Raw genomic sequence first — 8,706 nt, 5'->3', positions numbered from 1 at the left:
CTGCCTTTCAACTCTTTAAATGTTTTGAAAACTTTAAAATACTATATAAATGTAAGTGAGTTATCATTATCATTAGTCTAGAATAATATCACTTTTTACACGTGAAATTTTATATATTTCTTCTTCCAAATATCAACTCACAAAAGGTATTTTACTTCTTGAATCTAATCCTTGAATACTCCATCTCAATAAAAATTCATCAAAGAGTAAGCATAGTGATAAAAGTCTTCCTTCCCCTTCCCTCTCCTGCAAATGAAGCAAACTATTTAGCCTATAAGAAAAATAAATGAATAGAAACCAATCTTCAACTATTCCTCCCTCCATCCTGCTCCAGTTTTTGTTTAGTTTTTTTGCCCGGTCACTCAGCGTGGAAACAAATTGAAAAAGGGGAGGATAATGTTCTTTCTTCACTGCACACATACCATTAAGTTCTTAGTAAGAATTATACTGTTTTTCACTCTTCCAATTATTTTGAAAGGATCAGTGTGACCTATCAAGTTTCAAATTCAGATGGTGATTTCCCTTAAGGTAGCATATTTTGCAAATCTACTTTAATTTTATTTTTAAAAGACTAACCAAATAAGAAAAACAAGATATCTATATCTATATTATCTATATCTATATCTACACACACATACACTTGCGTGTGTAAATTTTCATAAGGGAATAAGTTTTCTGACACATTTAAGAATATCATTATGAATGAGATTAAAAAAATTACAATGACAATTCCAATTTGACTTAGAGGGGTACACCTTCCCCTCCAAATTTGAGCAACCACAAACAATTTGCATTCAGGGACTAGGGCTGCTTCTGATGCCTTGACTAAATTGACTTTAATAACAGAGTCCCTAATTCAAAGAATGTGCCAAGAAAAATAATTATGCCTATACAGCTTTTAGGGAGTTCTGTTTCTCTGGAGCGTTTCTGTCCCCACCAGGGTGCAACAAATGCTTAAAATATTTCATTAATTAATGTGCATAATACATCCACTGAAAACAAAGAAATATAGTAGATATTTTGACAATGGCATATGGGGAAAAGAAAATATATCCCTTTTAACAAAATGATAAATGGGACAATGCTAAACAAATACTCTTTTATTTGTAATTCCATTTTATCACTTTGCTCTGAATATAGAAGTCATAGGCTAACTTCAAAGGTTACTCACCCACATGTTTTTCTGGCCATGTCTGTATTCAAATAAAAAAGCCCAAACAAACCCTATTTTATGTTTTTTTGAAGTACACCTAAAAAATTAATAAAATACCTTTTGCATTGACACATGTATTTCTAAATCTAAATGTGTGCCATTCTTTTTATGTCAGGGACAATTTGTTTTCCTTTTTGTTTTTTTAAAAATTTCCTCTTTGTAGACCTTATACACTAAACAATTCCTACCTGCTGTAGATAGTTCACCTTGAAGTTGAGATTGTAACAGCAATATCTCAGTTCTGTGGGTTTGAAGAATGATAAAGGAGAAGAGAGCGCATAGTCTTTAAGTCTATTATAGCCTTTATGTAGAAGAGGAGGGAGGAGGAAAATGTCCACACCTCTAGAGGAGGAGGGATTTATGTTGGCAATGAAAAGGAAATCATTTTAAATCCCTTGTTCTTTCACCTATTCAGTTACTTCTTTATCTCTTTAACACCATATTCATCTCGGACTAATTTCTGACAAACATCATGAAATCTAAAACAAGGTTAGCATAGGTATTAGTACTGGATCTATGATTTCACTGGCATAGAGAACTCCTGAATGGGGAATCTTCTAGTAATGTAAAGAGGTAACAAGGCAAATGGGTGTGGAATGATTAATATTGGCCAAATTCAGGGAGGCTACTGGAAGGAAAAGGGACACAGGGTCAGGAGGGCATCATGACATCCCATGTTTCTAAACTTTCCTGACTTTGCTGACACCCCTGAAATCAAAACCAGGAAAGCCTTGGTTATACTTGAAATCTCTTTATTTTTCCTAAAAGTAACTTTCCTGTCTGATAGCTTCAGTCAAACAAAGAAAATAAGATCAAGTGGAGCTGAAGGCAATCTAGAGATTTTTTTAACAGTCTTTATTTCTTCTCTTAATATAAATTTTATTTTTTTCTAAAAAGTGCAGTTCCATGTTTCTTCATCTCCAAGAAATGAGCATTATTTACTTCAGCCAGCAGAAAGCTGTTTAAGAGTTGTTATTTAAATCTGTCTCTCTGTCTCTGCCCCTCTCTCTCCCTCCCTTCCCCGCCTTCTCTCCCTTCTCCTCTCCGCCTCTCTCTCTCTCTCTGTCTCTCTCTCCCTCTCTTCACTCATTCTCCCTCTTTCTCCCCTCCCCCCTTCCTCCAAAACACTGCCTCTACCAGAGGATGATTAATGTTACAGAAGTCTCTAAGGTCCATAAGAGATTGCCTCAATTCAGAAAGATAGTCACATGGGAGAATATTGTTTTCCATCTTACCTGATCTTGATATAGTATGGCAGATTTCCAGGGGTTTTAACCTTTATTTACTAATGTAGGGGAACAGTTGGGACAGCCTTCAAATGATGCCACAGGGTGAAGTTATCCAAGCTGCATTGTATCTAAAACTTGGAAGAAGCTGGAAATCAGCAATCTTTGATATATGAGAACATATTAAAAGATTTTCTCTATAGTTCTAATGAAAATTATAAGAAGTAATATTCCTCTAGTTCAAAGTCATTTTAAGATTTTTTCATTTATGAAAGTGTTTCAAGAATGGTGTGTTAAAAGGTCAGGAATGATAGCAAAGACTCAGGAAAATGAATTAAAGGTGGTAACCAAACTTCCAGCCATTTTTTCATAGCTAGTTAAGATCATTGCTTTCTTCCTTTCACAGAAGGGATTAAATTAGTGACTTCTAAAGGAAGTCCCTACTTTTCTCCATTGGAGGGATTTTTGATTACTTTCATTATTTCAGGGTATTTGTGAGGGGGGTGGGTTCGGAGCTCTTGAGGTGAATGCTCAAAGAGGGATAAGTGGTTTTAGAAGGATGATTTTCCAGGAGTATTCTCTAAAGATTAAGTAACTATTTTCTAGTTGGATTGTGTGGAATGTTTTTTTAAATAAATAAAAGTATTTTATTATTTTCCAGTTACATATAGTTCCAAATTTTTCTCCCACCCACCCTTCCTTCCCTACCTCCTCCCCAAGACAGAAAGCAGTCTTATATAGGCTGTATATGTATAATCACATTAAACATATTTCTGCATTATTCATCTTGTGAAAGAAGAATAAGAGCACAAGGTAAAAACCTCAAAAAAAAAGGAAAAAACCAAAAACAGTCCAAAAGTAGAAACAGTACGGTTCAATCTACATTCATAATCCACAGTTCTTTTTTTTTTTTTTTTTTGGATGTTGAGAACATTTTCTATCATGAGTTCTTTGAAACTGTTTTGGATCTTTGTACTGCTGAGAAGAGCCAAGTCTATCCCCATTGTTCATCACACAATGTTGCTGTTACTGTGTACAATGTTCTCCTGTTTCTGCTCCTCTCAATCAGCATCAGTTCACGTAAGTCCTTCCAGGTTTCTCTGAACTCCTTCTGCTCATAATTTCTTACAGCACAATAGTAGTATTACATTACATTTATATACCACAGCTTGTTTAGCCATTCCTCAATTGATGGGCATTCCTTCAATTTCCAATTCTTTGCCACCACAAAGAGAGTTGCTATAAATATTTTTGTACATGTGGGTCCTTTTCCCTTTTCTATGGTCTCTTTGGGATACAGACCTAGAAGTGGTCGATCGAATAGAATGTTAACCTCAAACTATTTTATCATTTTGTGACATTATTCTTGATCAAGATTCTCATGTTGCTTCAAATTCTTAAATTGTCTTGGTGGAGTGATATCAGAAGGCTTGGGTGATGGTGAAGAACGAACTATGCCATTTGGGACATTTCTCTAAGCTAGAAATGCTTTGATTTAGAATAGTATTAAATTAATAAAAAATGTTTCTAGCAGATTTGTGCCTAAAACAGAGTACAGTATTAATATTATTTTATTCAACAAACAAATGTCACTCATTTAACATCAAAAGGAAGACAAATCATTTTTCCACTTTAATGCTTATTGAATGAACTAATATTTACTACCTAAGTGACCTTGGCCAAGTCACAACCTATACAGACTTAAGTTTCTTCACCTGTAAAAGCAGGAGGTTGGACAATATGGTCTCTGAGGTCCTTTCCAGCTCTAGACATAATATTATCATCCTCTTAACCTATGAATAAGTGAATAATTATCCTTCTTATTACAAGAGAATGCTTTAGAGCTTGACTTTTTCCCATTCAGTGTGCTTAAAAGATTTAGTCCATTCCACAAGAACACAGGCCAATTGTTTTGGTTTTAAAACCAGAGTTATTATCTATAGTTTTTTCTGATGCACCATTTTAATTTATATTGTCTACACACATACATATATATATATGTATATATATGTATACACACCCACACACACCCACACACACATACACACACACACATTTTGTTTCCTCAGTGGAATATAAGTTCAGTGCTTAGCATAGACCTGATAGATTGTAGGGACTTGACAAATGCTTAGTGACTGACTGATAGATAATGAACAAGAGCATTAAATATCTTAGAAAGGTGACAGTCAGCTATGGCATGCCAGAGAACCATATGGGAGCTACACAAATTATTTAGTGAATCTTATTTCTAGGCAGGTTGATATCTAGCTGTTTCAGACAGATAACTTTTCATAAAGTACTTATACCTCCATCAAATCAAAAGTTTTAACCAGTAAGCTCATTGATGTCCTAGATCAAACTTGTGTTTTAGAACCTTAATTGTCTTCTATTTCTATGTGGTATAGTGGAGAGGGAGCTGGCGGAAAAGCTAAGACTTTGTTCACATTCCACCCCTGACGAGTACATTTAACCTGTCAGTGCAACTCTCTAAGGTTATATATTGCAGAGAAAGTTCTAACCTGCATTGGGAGATGGAGTTTCCTCCACCAGTAGTTATTATACCAATGAAATCATAGCTGCAATTGCTATCTCCTATAATTTAATCATATTTCTTCTATACATAACCATTTCAGATTGAGATGAACTAGACTAATGCTTGATTAGAAAAGTGGGATGTTAAGGAAGAAAAACCACAGATGTAAAAGGATATTACTCTTCAAGGCAAGTTAATTTGGAATAATAATTTTTGAAGGTTTAGGCAAAACTGAATGTTAAATATTTAATAAATTAGGCATTCACTAAATACTTGTAAGAGCAAAACCATAAAATGTGCTTATCATCTATAAACACTTTAATAAATGCATGCTCCTTTTAATACTTAGGTATTAGCCCCATTTATAGGGAAATGAGATTATTATGATACCTGAGTCTTTGTGGACAACAGGATTAAATCTTTAGAGTCTCTATTTCCTGGACTTTCATTTAATCACTACTGGACTTACCCACTCATTTGTAGTACTTTTCCAATCAGCTTGGAAATATGTTCACAGTGGGTTAGGGCTTGAACAATTTAAAACAGTAGTTCTTGAACTGTGTGCCCTAAGACCCTTCAGATCCATATATGCAACCACCATTCTGTCTCATGACTCAATAGAGGGAGATGGATTTGCAAAAGGTGGTGATGTTTCATTTTGGATATGGAGTTTGAGAGGCTTATTGGCTCTCCTGATGAAGATGTAGGTCTGGAGCAAAGAACAGTTTTATATATAAATTTGGAATCTATCTATCTACCCACATAGATGATAAATGAACAGGTGGTATTTTATATGATCATTAAGAGGGCCCAGGACTGAATCTTATGGCATAGTTAGACAAACGGGTGAGGCATTGATGATGACTCAGAAAAAAAGGCCTTGAAGAAATGTTCAGACAAGTAGGAGAGCTAGGAGAAAGCTGTGTCAGGAAAATCCAAAGAGGAAAGAGTAGTCAACTAGGCTAGTGCTGCAGAAGTCAAGAAGGATGAAGACTAAGAAAAGGCCTTTGGATTTAGAATTGGTAGCTTCTTCCATATCATAATTGTATGGTGTTTATATCTCTTTAAATTCTGCAAATTGCTTATATATGTTCTCTCATTTACATTTCCAAATTACTCTGTAAGTACCAGAGGATTGTTACAAATTAGGAAACTAAGGCTCAGTGAGGTTAATTGACCTGCCCAAGATCATGTAGTTTAGCACCAGAAAAAGATTTTGAACCTAGGTCTTCTTGATGCAAAGTTCAATGATCTATTTATTTTGCAATGATGCCTCTCTCACATTAGGAGAGTTCTAGTTTTAAGGATTTGGGCTGTAAGTAAATACTGCCTAGAAAGAGCTTCTTTTGCTAGTGGCTTGAAAAATGAAATATAAATTTTTTAAATGCTTTCAAATTATTTCATCTAATTAGAAAAAGGTCCTCTCCAACATTTCCATTGCTCTAATATGGGGCGATTGTACAAGGTTTAATTCCTTAGAGCACACAGAACAGAATAAATGATGTGTTTTCATCATTAAAAGACTCTAACAAGTCAGCAGTGGACATAACCCTATTAACAAGAACAGCTAATTAAAATACAGAGCAGTGCCTCAGTCACCTGGAAGATGTTGAAGCCCACAGGGAAATCTGAATTGCTTTCTTTCTATTTGTTCAGGTGAAGTACTACTTTTCAGTTCATGAAATACAAGAGGAAATTGAAGGTCTATATTCAAAAACTACTGTTGGGTTTTTCATTGCCACCCTGATTAATCCGAGCACTGCTTTTTTTTTTAACCAGGTGCAAAGGCACTTATTTTGCAATAAATAGAGAAAACCAAGAAACTCTATACCCTCAAATAAAATGGGTGCTAATCCTTTAACTTCAGGTTTTGCTGCTGGTATTTTGTATAAAAACAAAATCTGTAGTTATTTTTTTCTGACATCAATTGAGGATGAGGGAAAAGACATTCAGTGACTCTTAAGAAGGTGAAATCACTATGACAAAGCACTGAGTTTGCCTCAGCTCATTTTTTAACTTTCTGTCTAGGGACATTTTAAAAAAAATCTCTTTTGCTCTCTGCCTCCTGTCCCCTTCCCATTTTCTTTTTGTAATCTAAAATAAAGTTTTGAAATAATAAGGGTGTTTCTGGGTCAACAGCGACTTTATCAAAGTATCACTTACAACTAAATAAGCATGTTTTCTCCAGAGATATCCACATGCATTCTGCACCGTGGATAGAGGACTAGCAAATTTTACTCAATAAACATACATGTACTTTTTTTGGTTCATTGGAGAAATGTCTGGCAGCAACATGCTGACATAGTCCAAGTGGCTTCTATCCAGGGGTGTACTAGAACCATCTAGGATTAATCTAGGATTAAGAGAGTCATTTGTTAAAATATTCAACATGGTTATACCTTGGAAATGAAGTAAACACTACAAATCAGGGTCTAATTTATTGCTACTTCTTAAGAAAGTGATGGAAAATGTTAATAATTCAGGTTAAATTTTAAAATGTATTGTACATTTTTGGAGAGCCAGTCATTAAACATTTACCTTTTCCCCCATCATTTTTGCATATCCACTTGCCACCAAATAACCCCAGATCCATTCTCCCAAGTTTTGTTATTGAGTTGTTTCAATTATGTCTCACTCTTCATGACCCTATTTGGGATTTTCTTATCAAGATACTAGAATTATTTGTCATTTACTTCTCCAGCTCATTTTATAGATGAGAAACTGAGGCATTCAGGGTTAAAGAGACTGCCCTCTCCCAAGTTTACATTTCTTTTAAGTTCCTAGCCATGAGCTTCAGGTCTAAGAACACAGCCATTCACATTACTTAATCAATGAGAAATGCTTCCAATAAAACACAATACATTTTAACTATAGGTATTTTTTTATTAAAATTCCATTTGAAAAATAGCCATGGTAGCTACCTTTAGGGCAGCTAGGTAGTACAGTGCATAGAGAGCTGGACCTAAAGTCAGGAAGACATCTTCCTGAGTTCAAATCTGGACTCAGATATTTACTAGCTGTGTGATCCTGGGCAAGTCACCTAACCGTGTTTGCTTTAATTCCTCATCTGTAAAATGAGCTGGAGAAGGAAATGGCAAACCACTCCACTATTTTTGCCAAGAAAACCCCAAATGAGGTCATAAAGAGTTGGACATGACTGTAACAACTGAACAACAACAACAGATACCTTTAATTAATTCTTCCTAAATAGCCTGTTTATTTGGTCTTCCATGTTACCAGACTTTACATCTTACACAAAATATGTGAGCTTTTTTCCCATTCTATGGATAGAATCATTTGAAGGGCCACAGGAAATCCCTGCCAACCTTGAAATACTTGTCAACAGTACCGATTTCATGGATCAAGACCTTTATGAAGATGATTCCAAGGGATTTTGCAAAAAAGGGGTCAACAGTCAGGTTCAGGAAGATATTTTCTTACTCTAAATTCAGTCCTCTTTTACTATTTTTTTATAAGACATCTTTTTTATAATTTGCAAACTGGGGAATTAGATGATTTTCAACACTGCTTCCTATTTTAAACATTTATTATTTTAAATAATAAGATGTAGCATTTATATTAATACATAGTATAAAGAAAATGAATTACATATATTTTATTTCATAGACAAAAACCAATAGACAATGCCCTGATTTTCCCAAATAATCTATTTCAACTTCACAACCAATTATATGACTGTTACTTGAGTTTAGCTTTTAAACTATACCACTTCA

The sequence above is a fragment of the Dromiciops gliroides genome, chromosome 4 (assembly GCF_019393635.1).
Source record: "Dromiciops gliroides isolate mDroGli1 chromosome 4, mDroGli1.pri, whole genome shotgun sequence".
NCBI lineage: Eukaryota > Metazoa > Chordata > Mammalia > Microbiotheria > Microbiotheriidae > Dromiciops > Dromiciops gliroides.
Note: the sequence above shows the minus strand (reverse complement) of the source record.